This window comes from Urocitellus parryii, chromosome 6 (genome assembly GCF_045843805.1).
Source record: "Urocitellus parryii isolate mUroPar1 chromosome 6, mUroPar1.hap1, whole genome shotgun sequence".
Lineage (NCBI taxonomy): Eukaryota > Metazoa > Chordata > Mammalia > Rodentia > Sciuridae > Urocitellus > Urocitellus parryii.
The window spans coordinates 170217299-170234516 of NC_135536.1; the positions used below are offsets into that span (position 1 = coordinate 170217299).

The 17218-nt window shown below is 42.5% G+C and overlaps 1 protein-coding gene across 1 annotated transcript in view; it reads left to right on the top strand.

Annotated features, from left to right (window-relative positions):
* The first annotated feature begins 15088 nt into the window (after window positions 1-15088).
* Window positions 15089-17218, top strand: part of Rnf24 (ring finger protein 24) — a 77847-nt gene continuing 75717 nt past the window's right edge. Inside the window, exon 1 of the mRNA XM_026385846.2 lies at window positions 15089-15180. The gene's annotated coding sequence lies outside the window, so the exon portion shown is untranslated. The remainder of the gene's footprint in view (window positions 15181-17218) is intronic.

Genomic DNA, 17218 nt, shown 5'->3' on the forward strand with positions numbered 1-17218 from the left:
CAAGGGCAGGGAGGGAGGGCTCTCAATAAATTATTGTGTAACCTTAAAAAAAAAAAAGAAAAGAAAGGAAGGAAGGAAGGAGGGAGGGAGAGAGGAAGAAAGGGAAAGAAATAATGCCAGTAGTGGCAGCAGAGTGGAACAGGGAGCATAGAGAAGAGACAAGTGTCTGCAGATAAAGAAATTTTTTAAATAAAGAAAAAATGACTTGGGAAAACCTATGGTTTACAGAGGAAGACTGATTTTAACGGATACAGAGTTGGTAGTGGAAATGTCTCAGTGAAAATGAATCCAAAGCATTCCACTGAGACGAAAGCATTCTGAGGATGGAAAACCCTCCACAGGCCATCAGCATGGAACACCATAGCAGTTGAGGAAAATGTTTCTGGATGCTGAACACTATTCCCACACAGCTTGCACAGCTGCCAACAGAGACAGGGGATTGGAAATTCATAAAGGAAGTTACTAGCATCCTGCAAAAAAAATTCCTAAAGGGTGCCTGAACCAGAGAGACTGAAATAGTTATAAAGAAAAATTTACCTGAACCATTCAACCTCTGGATCCTCATGGACAAAACTCCCATAAATGCTAGGACCCCATAAGAGCTATCACAAATATGCTCACTGCAGCCACACAAGTGCATCTGCACTCCAGGGAGCATACCCAGTAATTCACATCCATTGAAGTGAAGGTGAAACCTGTGAGGAGTTAGTCTCTATGCCCTAAAAGCAGATTTTACCAGAAGCCCCAGAGATCCAGTAATCCAGCAGAGATCGGCAACTCCACTCCCATAGTGGGTATGGACCAAATCTCAAATACCTTCCCATGGAGTTCCAAATTCCACCAAAGTCTGAACCCCAGCAACTAGAAACTCCAGTCTAGAACTCTACATCACCCCACAACAGGATTACACAATTCATCAGCACTCCCTAGACTATCCCACCCAATACTGGAAGATGGGAAGCTGAGAGCTTCAACATGAGGAACAAGACGACAGTGGCCAAAAATACAGAGCCAAAAATAAATATAAAAGAATTATCACTTAGTTGGTAGAGTGCTTGCCTCCTAAAGCCCTGGGTTCAATCCCCAGCACCACCACACACACACAAAAAAAAAAAAAAAAGAAAAAAGAAAAAGAAAAGAAAGAAAGAAAGAAAAAAAGAAAGAAAGAAAGAAAAGAAAAGAAAATCCATACCTGCCAACAGATTTGATCACTTCAGGGGAAACATGCCTTTTCTCTCTCATTAATTTTTTTTCCTTTTTCTTTTGTTTCCTTTTTCTTATTTCTTTTTCCTGTATATTCTCATTTTTAATTCTTTTTAAATTTTAACTTTTTTTCAATTGTTTCTAACATCATTTCATTGTATTCTATTATTCTTTACTTTTTTCTCATTAAGCATGATTTTGTGTATATGTGGGTATGTACGTGTCATTGTGTATGCTGTCACTGCATGGATAAATTTGAAAATATATAATATTCATATAGCTTATACATTAATATCTCTCTCCTGTACTTGTTCATTATTTAGGCTTGATTTAGACTTAAGTGGGGTGCAATTTTACAAGGGTTCAAGTTGTTTTGATCTTTCTTTTGCTGTCATTCATACCTAGGTTCTGGGCCCTCCTATCCTTGGTATTTTCCAAGAAGAACTGAAACCAGCATACCAGAGTGATACAGCCACTTCAATATTTATAGCAACACAATTCACAATAGCTAAATTTTAAAATCAATCCAGATGCCCATTGTTAGATGGATGGATTAAGAAACTGGTACATGTACACAATGAAGTTCTACTCAGTTAAAAAGAAGAATGAAATTATGGCATTTGCTGGTAAATGGGTGCAACTGGAGAACACCATGCTAAGTTAAATAAGTCAGATTCATGAAGTCAAATGTTTTCTTTCATATGTGGAAGCTAGAGCAAAATAAAGAAAATTAGGAGGGAAGGATAGGACATCATAATGATATAGAAAAGCTCAGTATTGTAGAAGAAGGAAATTGACAGGCAGAGTGGAGGAACAGAAAAGGAGAGAAAATGTGGAATGAATTCTTAAAAATCATGTTATATGACCGGGCGCGGTGGCGCACACCTGTAATCCCAGTGGCTAGGGAGACTGAGGCAGGCAGATCTCAAGCTCAAAGCCAGTCTTGGCAAAATCGAGGCGCTAAGCAACTCTGTCAGACCATGTCTCTAATAAAATACAAAATAGGGCTGGGGATGTGACTCGGTGGTCTAGTGTCCCTGAGTTCAATCCATAGTACCAAAAGAAAAAAAAATCATGTTGCATGCATATATAAATATACCACAGAGAATCTCACCCTTATGTATCAGTAGAAAGAACCAATCAATAATAAATAAATAGATGAGTGAAAGTAAGCCTAATAGAGTGGAGAAAGGAAGATGGGAGGTGTGCAGAGAGGATAGGAGAGAAAAGGGGGATTGTGAACTAAAACCAAATTCCATGCATGTATGATTTTGTTGGGATGAACCCAACTACTATGTATAACTATAATGCTCTAATTTTTTTAAAAAATCCACAAGGATATACAAGAACTGAACAACACCCATCAAAATCCACCAAAGTCTGAACCCCAGCAACTAGAAACTCCAATCTAGAACTCTACATCACCCCACAACAGGATTACACAATTCATCAGCACTCCCTAGTCTATCCCACCCAGTACTGGAAGATGGGAAGCTGAGAGCTTCAACATGAGGAACAGGAAGACAGTGGCCAATTGTATCAAGATACAATTGGTACATAAAAAACACTGCACTCAATAGTAGCAGAACATGCATCCCTTTCAAGAACCTATAAAATATTTCTCAAGATAAATGGACCAGGACATAAAACCTGGTCCATAAAACTAACCTTAACTGATTTATAGTAGTTGAAATTATACATGCAAAGTATTTTCTTTGACCGTTACAGGATCAAACTAGAAAATAAGAAAGGAAAGGTAACATTTAAAATACCTAAGTATTAGAAACTAAACACATTTGCATGTGTGTGTGCTGGGGATTGAACCCAGGGTAGAGCACTTTCCTAGCACGTGCGAGGCGCTCAGTTCAATCCTCAGCACCACATAAAAATAAATACATAAAGGTGTTTTTAAAAAAAGAAAGAAAGAAAGAAAGGAAGGAAGGAAGGAAGGAAGGAAGGAAGGAAGGAGAGAAAGAAGGAAGGAAGAAAAAGAAAGGAGTTCTGCACATTGCTTTCTTTCCTGGATGAAAATCATATAGGTTCAAGCTGGGTAGAGCTCAGAGTGGCAATAAGATCCTCCAGTAGAGAAGACTGGGTAGTATATGTGGCAAGTTGAGCTGGCTTTGCCAGGGCTTCCAACATTCACAAAGTCTGGAAGTAATCAAATGAGTTGTTCATGTTTGAGAATAAGCCCCCCAAATGTGATAATCCATATCCCTTAGGGCTATCACAGAAACTCAGAAGACACTGTGCATCAAGAGGGACACAGGAGATGACTGAGAGATAGCAGGTCCCCAGGAATCTTGCAATCAAGGATAAGGGTTGGGCCACCAAGGACTTGTATGAACTGATCACACAAAGACAAGATAGAAAAAACACATCACACACAACACGGACGAGGCCACTGCAGATGCAAACCAGAGGCCATCTACCAATTTTTTAGATTCTTGGAAGCTGCTCAGAAACTTGTGAAAATACCCCCGACTGCCTGAGATTAAGGTAAAACTAACTGCGAATGGGGCTTACAATAGAAACTGAATTAAATTTAAGTTGTAAAAATTAAAAGGTATTTCTTGCACATTGGTATTTTTCTGCTGAAATGCACATCCATTGCACTAATAATTTGCTAAAAGAAGAGAGCTAAGGGTTCTTCAAGTAATATAAGCTTATCTAGGTTAAAAAAAAAAAGAAAAAAGAAAGAAAGAAAACCAAAAAAGAGGCCACTGTTCACACTGAGGGATTGACTCTACCAGAGGCAACACAGAATGGATTCAGCAGGGGGAAAATAGCCCTGTTTTCTTGTGTGCTCATCCTCCCTTGAGCAGGGGATTCTTTCCTTTCAGAGGCCCACCTATCCCAAAAGCAAAAAGTCCCTACTCTTAGAATTCTTCCAGTGAAGCTCTGGGTTCATTCCTGTCTCAGCTCCTTCTCAGGCCCCTCTTTAGAAGCTCCCAGGGTTCTTCCCTACAGCTGCTTTGTGGTGTGTGAGGGTTTCAGTCGCTCACTGGAGGGCAGAAAGTACTGATGTACTGATGCTGTCAGTACCTCACAGACAGTCCTTGGCATTCACCTCTGCATACTGCAAACTGCTTACTATGAACACCTGTACATTTTTGCCTAGAGCCTTTTATCTCTGGCCACAGGAATGTGCCACAGGAACAGGGCAAGCGGGAAATGCTGGAGAGTTAAGGCCCCAAGAAACATTTTCAACCACTGATGAACAGGGAATCAGCAGATAAATACTCCAGCTTCTTCATCCCTTGGGCTAGATGGCTTTGAGGTGAGTGTTCTGTACTGGATCCCAGACACACACACCCCCAAGGGAACTGAGCTTGTTTCCCACAGTGATGGGAAACACACTAACCCAGTGTATGAACTTCTTTCTTTCCCTTCACTCTGCTAACTGGTGCTTCTTGGGATCATCTCCCACATTAACTACTTGTATTGGAATTCTTGCCTCAGCATCTCATTTGGAGAAGAACTGAAAAGATCAGTGCTAATTGTTGGTTTGTATGTTAAACAAAATGCACTGTGTTAAATGAAAGAAGAAAGACCCAAAGGGCCTCATATCGATATGATTTCATTTGTAGGAAAGTCTAGAAAAGGAAAAATAACAAGGATGGAGAGACAGTGGTTTCCAGGAATTAGGGGAGCCCCAAGGGTTGATGACAAAGGGACAGTATGAGAGTAAATTTTGGGGTGAGGAAAGTGTTCTGTATGTGATTCTATGTATTTTTACAAATCCCGCTGGACTGTATATACTACAAACGATAAGTTTTACGGTGGTATGGATAGACTTGAAGACACAAGGAATTCCCTTAATCCACCTGAACTTTTACAGAGGATGATTCTAAGACCCAGGAAAATTACTTGCCAGAGTCCTATAGCCAGAAGACACAGCCAGAACTGGAAGCCAAACCTCAATCATATTAGGCAGGTTCTCTTTCCAACAATAACTAGGGTTTCTGTCTTTTAGCCAATTTATCCCAAAAATCTGTGCCTCTAACAAAAATTGGTTATGAAGATGGCATAAGGATAGTGGTAATCTTGTTGATGACAGTCTATATCATATTTGTCTCTTGAATCTCTCTGTTCCAATCGTCCTATGTTCACCCTACGTCAGCTTCATGGGAATTCCCTATACTTATTCCCTTTGTTGGTTTCCCCAATTTCCTGTTTTCTCTGTCTTCCTCCTTGGCTTACTCTCTTGGTTTGTTAGAGCACCTCTTTCAGTTGCTTCCTAGTGAAGGAAACATGCAATTGTGCATATCTGAAATTATCTTTGTTGTACTCATTTCTTGTGTTTGGCGAGGTATAAAATTCTAGACTGGAAATAATTGTCCTTCAGAATTTTGAAGATAGTATCTTAATAGTCTACCACGATTGCTGGAATAGTTCCAATGAAAAGCAGTCTGAGACCATTCTGATTCATGGAATTTGGTATATTGAAGCTTGTAGTAACTTCTCTTTGTCCCGAGGGTTCTGAAATTTCACAATTATATATATACCTTGGCTGGGTCAACCCTTACCATTGAAGTAGGCCTTTTTTTTTTTTAAGTTGCTATTATCTGAACATTTTAAAATTTGTTTTAATTAGTTACACATGACAGTACAATGTTCTTGACTATCATACATTTGAATCAGATAGGACATAATTTCTCATTTTTCTGAGTGTACAGGTTGCAGAATTACATTGGTCATGCAGTCACGTATATACCCACAGCAATAATAATGTCTATTTTATTCAGCTGTCCTTCCATTCCCCCCTTCCCCTCCCGTCCCCTCCCACCACTTCTCTCTACCCAATCTAATGTGACTCACTTCTTCTTCTTTTTTTTCCCCTCACATCTTCATATCTGTATTCTGTATAACGAAGGAGGTCTTCTTCCCTCTTCCATGCAATTCCCATTCTCCCTCCCTTTCCCTCCCACCTCTCTTCCCTATCTAGAGGTAATTTTCTTCTCATGCTCTTCCTCCCTACCCCTTTTTGAGTCACCTCCCTTATGTCAGAGAAGACATTCAGCATTTGTTTTTTGGGGATTGGCTAACTTCACTTAGCATAATCTGCTCTAATGCCAAACATTTCCCTGCAAATGCCATGATCTTATTATTTTTTAGTGCTGAGTAATATTCCATTGTGAATAAATGCCACATTTTTTTATTATCCATTCATCCATTGAAGGGCATCTAGGTTGGCTCGACAGTTTAGCTATTGTGAATTGTGCGGCTATAAACATTGATGTAGCTGTGTCCCTGTAGTATGCCATTTTTAGGTCTTTTGAGTATAGTCGGAGAAGAGGAATAGCTGGGTCAAATGGTGGTTTCATTCCCAGTTTTCCAAGGAATCTCCACACTGCTTTCCAAATTGGCTGCACTAATTTGCAGCCCCACCAGCAATGTATGAGTGTACCCCCCCCATCCTCGCCAGCACTTGTTGTTGTTTGACTTCATAACGGCTGCCATTCTTATTGGAGTGAGATGGTATCTTAGAGTAGTTTTAATTTGCATTTCTCTGATTGCTATGGATGGTGAGCATTTTCGCATGGATTTGTTGATTGATTGTATATCCTCTTCTGAGAAGTGTCTGTTCAGGTCCTTGGTCCATTTGTTGATTGGGTTATTTTTTTGTTGTTGTTGTTGTTTAACTTTTTAAATTCTTTGTATATCCTAGAGATTAGAGCTCTATCTGATGTTTGAGGGGTAAAAATTTGTTCCCAGGATGTAGGCTCCCTATTCACTTCACATATTATTTCTCTTGCTGAGAAAAAACTTTTTAGTTTGAATTCGTCCCATTTGTTGATTCTTGGTTTTAATTCTTGTGCTATAGGCGTCTTATTAAGGAACTTATGGCCTAACCCCACATGATGGAGATTAGGGCCTACTTTTTCTTCTATTAGATGCAGAGTCTCTGGTTTGATTTCTAGATCCTTAATCCATTTTGAGTTAACTTTTGTGCATGGTGAGAGATAGGGATTCAATTTCATTTTGTTGCATATGGATTTCCATGAACTAGGCCCTTTTGATCTAGCAATTTACATTTCCCAGCTTAAGAAAATTTTCTTGAATATTCTCATTGATAATTTTATCTCCCCACCCTTTTGGAATATATATTATTCAGATATTAAAACTTTCAGACTATTCCTCCTACAGTCCTCATCTTTTCTTTCCCATTTTTCATTTTTTATCTTTTGGGTCTATTTTCTATAAGATATCGCAGACTTCTTCCCCAAATATTCTGTGGAATTTTTCATTTCTGCTACGGTGTACTTATTTATTTTAAAGCTTCTTTTAATTTCCCATCCTTTTTCTTTTCTTTTCTTTCACTGAGAATCAAAACAAAAGGCTCCACAAATGATAGGTAAGTGCTCTCCCATTGAGCTATATCCCCAACCCTATTTCCTCTCTTAAAATAACATCATATTCATATTTCATGGATATATTATCATCTCTTATCCTTAAGAATAAGTCATGATGTCTTTCAGATTATTTTTGTTTGTTTGTTTATTTTGATCAATAGTTTGTATGTTTGTTCGTTCATTTGTTTTAGGAGACAATAATTACAAGGGTAGAAATAAACACACCTCTCTTCAATTTATTTTTGACAAATTATTAGGCTAATTCATTAGGGAAAGAACAGTCTTCCTTAAATAACGTTGGGACCATTGCATCTTTATTTTGATCATTATTTGTTCTCTTTAATGTTAGTAGTTTTCCTCAGATAGCTGGTAATCCGGTGGTTTATACTAGATGTTATTGGTATCCTGTCCATACCCCAGCTGCTGCTGTGTGACTGGTTGTTAATGGGTCAGAGTTGCCCTGTAAAGAATTGTCCTCTTTCAGATCTTGTTTTAGTGTTTGTGGTCCCCTCCCTGGAAGCCAATGATTAATTAATATGTGTGTACAAGAAACAAACCCTCTTGCTCCAAAGTGAGATCAACTCTGTGGTGCAATTTCCACTCACTGCGGAATCAGACTGAGGCCGTTCTGCTTTCCACCATGGTCTCTGCAGCAAGAGGGCCCTCACCAGATGCCAGCTCATTGATCTTGGACTTCCCAGCCTATAGAACTGTAAGAAATAAATCTCTGTTCTCTGTAAATTATCCCGTCTTAGGTATTCTGTTATAGCAGCACAAAAAGGACTCAAAGGGTTGGGGTTGTAACTCAGTAGTAGAGTGCTTGCCTAGCATGTGTGAGGCACTGGGTTCAATCCTCAGTACCGTATAAAAATAAATAAACAAAATAAAGGTACTGGTCTGTTTTCAACTAAAAAAAAAAAAATAAAGAACTCAAACACTCCACACTCCCTCCTCCTGACCTCTCCCATCTCCTTCCTATATTATACTTTCTTTATTATAATTATATAACAATACAATAAATAATTATTAATAAGAATTGTTATTAGTGATCCTGGGAATTGAACACAGGGGTGCTTAACCATTTAGCCACACCTCCAACTCTTTTTAAATATTTTATTTAGAGACAGGGTTTTGCTAAGTTGCATAGGGCCTCACTAGGTTGCTGAGGCTGGCTTTGAGCTCCTGATTCTCCTTCCTCAACCTCCTAAACTGCTGGGATTATAGGTGAATTTGCCACCCAGCAAATTCTTCTTTTTTTTTGGGGGGGGGTGGGTACTGGGGATTGAACTCAGGGGCACTCGACCACTAAGCCACATCCCCAGTTCTATTTTGTATTTTATTTAGAGACAGGGTCTCACTGAGTTGCTTAGCGCCTTGCTGTTGTTGAGGCTGGCTTTGAACTTGCGGTTTCCAGCCATTGGGATTATGGGTGTGCACCACCAAGCTCAGCAATTTCTTCATTTTAAGACAGGGTCTTACTAAGTTTGGGAGGCTAGCCTTGAACTTACAATCTTTCTGTCTTAGCCTCCCAAGTAGCTGATATTACAGACATGTGCCACTGTGCTCAGTCATTATGTCTCTTTTAAAATATTTCCTCACTCCCAACTCATCTCAGAAAACTGTGTGCCCTTATCCATATGGTCAGAAGTCCTTCAAGACCCCTGAAAAAGAAATGATGTCTAATTTTAAATCAAATGTCTGTGACTAATTTTAGAATAGTAACTTTCTGTATAGTAACTACAGTGGGAGCAGGAGCTGGAATTAGTCATCTTTGGATTTGGCACTTAATGCATGTTTGTCAAAGACTATCTGACTAGTGAAGGAAAAATCAGTCTTTCAAATAGAACCTAGAAATCAAAGATTGTCTAGAACCCAACCCCTCTTCCCTACCTGGTAGGGAAGGTAGGTCCTGGGGTGGGGGGCCCGTCTTATCTGTTGGGTGGTGAACACCATCTCAGAAAAAATATCCCTCTCAGCCTGACTTTCCCATAGCCGTGCAAGTGACTTCCCTGGTCACCAAGGCAGTGCATGCATATTGGGGTTACCTTTACCTTTTCTATAAGTTGTACCAAAACATCCACTTATGTTCTTTAATTTGTACCATTCCTTCAAATAAAGAAAATTTGGTACCAAAAAAAAAAAAAAAAAAGAAAGAAAGAAAAAATATCCCTCCTCTGATCAATCACTTGAGTGTTTAATTAGCCAGAGTTCTGATTGACGCTTTCAAGGGTTGACCATACAATACTTTGACCCCTTGCACTGGGCCAGGAGAGGAGTCCCTCCATTCTATGAGAGCAGGAGGTGTCCTCCTGTATTTCCTGAGTTCCTTCATTCCAGGAATAATTCCTTCATTCCTCCTTGTGTGGACCTCTTACTGGGATGTGACCTTGCCTTTGTGTGTGTGTGTGTGTGTGTGTGTGTGTGTGTGTATGTGTGTGTGTGCGCGTGCGCGCGCGCAGGGGCGCGCGTGTATGCACCCGTGCATTGGGGTAGGGGTTGCTTCTCAATGTGTGTGCATGACCATGAAGCAGTGAGAAAGGGGAGAAGAAAAAGTATTTGTATGTGTGTGGCATCTTTGGGCATGGCTGTGTGTCTACCCTCAGGCCAGTGAAGAGGCTGGGAGCCAGGGATTCTATTTCCCCAGCCACCAACAAGCTATCTTACCTTTCTGGTACATATACAGGCCCAATCACCCAAACAGTACTCAGAGTTCCAAAAATACAAGTATGTGCAGGATTCTGTGTGGGAGCTTCCTAGCTGGAACCAGACACAGATACAGAAGAGCAATGGCACGATTTCCCAGAGATGGTACAACCTACTCAGACTCACTTTCAGACTGGAGAATGTTTGTCTTAGTGTGGATTCTCTCAAGAGTAGACCCTTGGGTGCAGGGATTTGGATGTAGGCAATTTATTTAGGAGGTGATCCTAGAAAATAGGAGTGAAAAAGTAGAGAGAAGAAGATATGGAAGGGAAAGAAACCAATAATACTAAATTGAATTGATGGGCAAGTTACTGCCCAGTTGCCCATAATTGAGACTTAATCCTATCAGGGAACCAAGGAAACAACTTTCTGAAATAGCTCTCAGCATTGTTCTCCTGGATAAGGAGTGGACTGAGAGTACTTATCCACTGACTTCAATCTTCCCATTACTTATAAAAGACCATCAGGGAACTTTCCAGTTCCATCTGTGGAATCAAGCATGCTGTCCGACTCAGCTTCTCCAGCTATGGGTTATACATCTCCTAGCTGGAACTGTTGCCCTCACCATTAAATGCCACCATCACCACAATTTCTGCCCCAACTGTGCCACTGCCTTTCTCTCTCCTAAGTTTTTTAGGTCTGAGCTTGAAAGAGAAAGAAGCAAAATGAGATACTTAACCCACAACTCATTTTAGTGAAAAGAAACTATGGTGGTTTTCTTCTTCCTTCATTTAAACCTATCTAATCTACCCAAGTAGCTTTCAGCCACCATCCTCTCATCTCAAAGCAAGGACGGGGAAGAGAGATAAGACAAGAAAACACAGGTGGGCTTTCTAGAATGTTCTCCAGCTGCTGCAGCATCCCCTCTAGGCAGGCTTCCGTGCTTATCTTGGCTTTCTGCCTTTCACCCTTCATGATTGTGTTAGTCAGATTTTTATTTCTGTGACCAAAGTACCCGACAAGAACAACTTAGAGAAAGAAAAATTTACTTGGGCTCATGGTTTCAGAGATTTAGTCCATGATGGCTGTTTCCATTGCTCTGGGCTGGAGGTGAAGGACGTGACAGAGGAAAGCTGCTCAGTTCATGGCAGCTTAGAAGCAGAGAGAGCAGAGGAACTAGGGGAATAAGATAAAATTCCCAATGACATGCCTCTGGAGACCCACCTCCTCTAGTCATACCCCACCTTCCTACAGCTATCACCCAATAATTATTAAATTATTAATCCATCAAATGGATTCATCTACTGATTAGGTTACAGCACTCGTAATCTAATCAATTCCCCTCTGGACATTCCTGCTTTAGGGGGATAACTCATATTCAAGCCACAATGATCATAATAAGGAGTCAGCTCTTTATGTTCTCAGAGATGGGCTCAGGCAGTGACTAAGGAAAGAAATTTGGTCTTGCTGGAGCAGGATCCTCCAGTGGGGGCAGAACTCCCATTCCAGGCCTTTAGCTCCATTACTTGGCATTTCTCACTTGCCGGTCAGTCATCTGAGGCTAACACTGGGAGGACATGTCTTCCAAATAACACTGAAGGTTTTCCCCTAGGATAAGAGGGTGAATTGAGTCTACAATCTACTTTTGCTTCTCCAGAATCCCACTAAAACTACTATAAGGGAATTTTAAAAAGAAAGATACAGATTCTTGAGGACAAAGAAAACAGAAGAGACAATAGCAAAACAATTTTGGAAGCTAGAAAACAGAGGGGTGTATGGTAATTGACTTAGAAGTTCCAAGAAAGCTGAAACCCAGGGAAAGCTAAGAATGGCCCTATTTTCATGGCAAAATTAAAATTAAAAAAAAAAAAAAAGAATTGGCAGTCTCTGGTTCTTCTAGAACAGCAAGCCAAAATCAGGAGAACTGGGTGAAAGGTAATTGGAAAATAGTCTTAGTTCATGTTTCCTACTCTCCAAGCTGCAGGCCTTCCCTCACCAGGCAGAGGACTGTAGATTTAGTCTCTAGAGAGGGTAAAACAGAGGGCCCCTGGACTGGAAGCACAGAGATAACTGAGGACAAAGTTACTGTGTGGAAAACAGGGGTATTAAGTGACTATTTCCTCACTACATACTGGGCTTCTCAACTTCCTCTCTGCTTACTTCCCAAATCACTAACAGTTCCCCTTTGCCTCTCTTCTCTAGAAACCAGTCAAGAAGAAAAGAACGAAGGATGTTGGTGTTAGAGATTCCAATAAACAACTACTCTTGTCTTCCCTTCAGTGAATCTCTGCTTTGATAAGTTGGACCCCTGCTCCCAAGGCTTTTCAATAAGTTTTCAGACCTTTACTGTTAATCAAGTGTAGAGAGCTACATATATCTTAGGTTCCCTAGAAACAGGCTGTGATGGGGATTTGGGTACATGCAATTTATTGTTGGGGGGCTCTCAGAAGATGCTCCCAATCCTCTCCCAGAAGTACCAGGGAAAGGAGATCAAAGAAAGAACAGCCCAGACCTCCCTTGATGCCCCTGTACTCCTCCATCACATGTATTTTCTCTAGAGAAATGGTAGTGGTTGAGAGTGGGGAGAGCAGTGAGTTGACCCTTGTGCATTGCTAAGCAATTTTCTCTTTCTAACACCTAATTTTCCTAAGGACAAAAGTCATGAAGCTGGAGCCACTCCACCCTCTACCCTGTAGCCTGTTTGGACTAGCAATTACTAGCCAAGCTTTATAAACAAAGAAAACTGGTTTCCAAACACAGGCCTAGGGAGGGAAGCCATAAGAAAGGAGAAGAAAAGGAACTCAGCATTTCTCTCCTACTTGAAACCTCCCTGGGCTGCCAGGGAACATTGCCTCCACCAACAACTATTGCATGTCCACTGTGCACCAGTCACATGCTTGGTTCTAAGGAAACACTGCTCTTGATGTTGAAGGACTCATATTCTGGAGGGAGCCAAAATATGCAAAATAAGCGGGACCTCAAAGTGTGCCTGGCGCCCAGAGAGAAGGGTAAATGACACAGGTGGGGATTTCAAAGGAAAGGATGTCAATGCGTGAAGGGAGTAAGGAGACCCTCCCAAAAAGTGAATTCTTAATATTTAATTTTTAAAGAACAGTTTTAGGTCCACAGCAAAATGAGAGGAAGATGCAGGAACTTCCCTATACTCCCCACACATGCATAACCTCCCCAGTTATCAACATCCTCCATCAGACTGGTACATTTGTTACAACTGATTATTACCCAAAGTCCATAGTTTACATTAGGCGCTGAATTACTCTTGGTGCTATATATTCTACAGGTTTGTTCAAAGGTATAATGACTTATATTCACCATTATACTATCATACAGAGTTATTTCCACTGTCCTAAAAATCTTCTGCGGATTTTTAGAGGAAAAAGCAAGATGAGTGTTGCTTTCCTTGTAAAGAAATCAACAGGAAATGAAGTCACTGATGGTGAAACACCATGATGGTATTCTGGAAATGGCTGGAAAATAAGGTTTAAGGAGCTGGATGGAGCAGGAAAGAGAAAAAGGCAGATTTGCATATCATGAGACTAGATTTGCATGGGAATGGATTGAGGTGCCTGCAGGAACTCAGGAGACAGGTGAGAAGACCCAATTTAGACAATGACAAATATCAATATCAGGAAAACTGAGTTGAAAACCCCCTCCTGGTAACTGCTGTGACTGAGAGCAAGGTAGGTAGCCTTCCCCCAGCGTCCTGGCTTGATTGGCAGAGAAGATATGGGTCCAAAACCCCAGGACAGGCAACTCCGATGGAAGAGCTACTCTCTTTCCCCAGCACATGCCTGTACTCATCTCTCACCTTGGGGTACTGTGATCAGTGAGTAGCAGGCTATTTCTTGAGATGTTCACTGATGTTTCCTCTTGACTTCCCCTTGTTTTGAAGGCTTATGGTTTGCCAAAGCAGGAGGAACAGGACTGCAGGCATTTTCCATGATGACATTTTGCTTCCTAAAGTTAAGCTACTAAGCTATTTGTGGTCTATATGAGGGACCCAGGAGGGTTGGGAAAGGAAGGAGAACTTTAGAGAGGGACATAGGGATTAAGGAAGAGGGGCAATCATTTTTGCAAGTCCTGAGCTGCAGTGCCCACACTGCTGAGAAGCTTCAGAAGAGGTTTTGAGGCCTGTTGTTTGCTCCCAGCGGAGGAGCAGCAAAGTAAAGGGACTGGGAACAAGAACACACTGCCTGCTAAAGACATGAGATCCTTGGAGCTGCATTAGACCCTTGATCTTGGTATTACAAGAAAGGCTGAGCCCCCACCAAAACAGGTCAACTTCTTGCCTGTCCTTTAGATTGGAAGTTGGGGGTTGAGAGCAATAGGTAAGACATAATTAAATAAAGACATGCACTGTTTCTTGCACACACTTCTCTCCACTATCTGGGCAAAGTCCAGGTGGCATCCATCACAGTGTCCTGCAAAGACAGATGGAGGGGGGAATTGGTGTACACGTCTCCCCATCAAACTAAGGGTACCCCATTTCATGCACATCCCTGTGTCCCCAAGGACTCCTAGGCGAAAGAGATGGTGTTCCAACCTTTCACTGTCTAAAATTGCTCCCAGCGCAAGCAAAATTCTAAACTCTCCAGCAAGACAGGCTAAACCCCCGCAGTTTCGCGGTTAGACCACGCCAGCCGGCAGGGCGGGACCAGGCCTGGTCAAGGAACCGCGCGCTTGCGCACTGTCGACGCTGAAGCCGAGGGCCCTCAGCGAGGTAGGCGGGGACTGCCCGGGCATCCGGGTCCCTCACCCCGCCCCCGCTGCATGAATGAGAGGCGCGGCGAGCGCCCCTCCCCCGCCGGGCCCGCCCCTCACCGGGGGCCGCCGAGCGCAGTCTGCAGTCGCCACCTCAGCCGCGCTGCTCCCGACGGACTGTTGCCGCCCGCAACCCGCAGCCCTCTGCCGGGCGCTGACGGTCCCGCACGCCCGCCGCCGCAGTAGCCGGCGCGCCCGAGTAAGTGAGCGAGCGAGGACCGGGACGCCGAGACCGCCGCCCCCGAGCTGGGTCTTGAGGGACGGGGCGGGTCCGGGATGCTGAGGAGACCGCGGGCCCGCGTCAGCCTTCCCTACACACTCTGGGGCGCCTCGGCGGGCTGGGCAAGGGGCCGAGGGCTGAGACATTTGCCTCAGGCCGGGGAGAAACGCGTAGAAGGGTTCGGCGCGGCCCGGGGCCGGGGCCAGGGAGCGGTGAATCCTGCACAAAGGGCGGCGTGGGGCTGTCATCCGGAGGTCACCCAGGGCAGGTTCGCGGCCCCCCTTTTGCCCTGCCGGCCAGAGCCCTGGCGTCGGGTCCCCGAGCGTGGGAGGCGGCGGGAACGAGCAGGGAGGCGACGGGGAGGATGTCGAGGACGGCTGCCTAGGTGCTGGCGGTGTGGACGCTCCGTGGGGGGCGCGGCGTGGCAGTGTTTTCCTGGTCCCGATCCTCTCCTCCGCCTTCTTTGTGGTGCTTGGCTCGTGCCTGGTTGTCACAGTGTGCATGGCAGTGGTCTGCGTTGAGACCTCTCTCCTTGGCTTACTCATTATGGAAGTCATATGGTGGCCTCATCATGGGGGGAGGTGTGCTCCCACAGGCCAGAGATTTGAGGAGCCTCCTTTGTTTCCGGAGACCTGCTGGGGTGTATGTGAGAGAGAGACACCCATGAAATGAGAGAATCAGATCATCAAAAAGGACATAAGGGGGTAAGGGGGATTGAAGGAAAAAAAAGTAACTTCACACCTTTCCCCAGTTCTGCGGTATTATTTTCAAACAGCAGTTTTTTGGTTTCTTATTGTAAAACCGGTGGTTTTCGTTAATTGAAAATATGCATGTTTATTTTCTTCTAGCTGTAAATATAGAATACTTTGCTTTGTGGAGGTTAGTTAATGGCAGTATATATATGTACGTGGGAATACTCCGACTCATCGGACAACTCATCTGGCTATAGTTCATTGATAATGTCTTTATACTTGAGAACAAGTCTGTAGGAATACTCCAGTATATCTAGGACACTGTTTTCTGGAATCCCCAGTATGGGCAGATTTCGTTCCTGACTCCCTGTGTTAAGAAGGTGGTCCAGCAGGTTCTTTCCACCTCCTTGCTTTTTTTTTTTTTTTTAATTCCTAATACTTTGGCAAAGATTTTTATTGCATATTACCCTGGCATGCGCCCTTCCTTTGATCTGAATTTTCCTGTATTCTGTTGTCTGGTTGTGCAGCCCAGCTCAATGGCTCCTCTTACAGGACTAATGGAAAACAGAACACCTTTTTTTCATTGTCCTCTTCCCCAGAGAGAGAGAGAAAGAGAGAGAGGGAAGAAGCACTGCAGGTTCCCATAGATATTGTCTGGATAGGACTGCCTGTCTGATTTTGTTGTCTTGGTGAAGTTATGAGGAGTTATAGTTAATGTAGACCAATTAAAAGGAGGCCATTGTGATACCACCATCTATTCTTTGCTATTTTTTTAAAAAAATTATTTAAATCTTAGAAGACACTTGTTTTGTTGGATGATTTTCAGTTTCTTTTCCACCCTTCTAATTTTGTGGAGTGATGGTAAATTAGGTAAATTCAGTTACAAAAACACACTTTCAAAATATTTTTTATTATGACATTTTAATTCAAAATAGGGGAGGTAAAAAAAAAAAGAGAGAGAGAAAATTAGGAGCTAGGTGTAGTGGCACAGCCTATAAACCCAGGGGCTCAGGAGGCTGAGGCAGGAGGATGCAAATTTGATACCACCTTAGCAACTTAGTGAGGCCTTGTCTCAAAAATTTAAAAAATTTATAAAAGGGTGAACGAGGGATGTGACTCAATGGTTAAGCACTCCTGGGTTCAATCCCTAGTACTCCCCCCCCAAAAAAAATAATTAAGAGGAATTTATATTGGATGGCATGAATAGTTGGGTATGTTCAATGTTCTAAGATTATTTATTTATTTGGGGGGTACCAGGAATTGAACTCAGGAGGACTCAACCACTGAGCCACATCCCCAGCCCTATTTTGTATTTTATTTAGAGA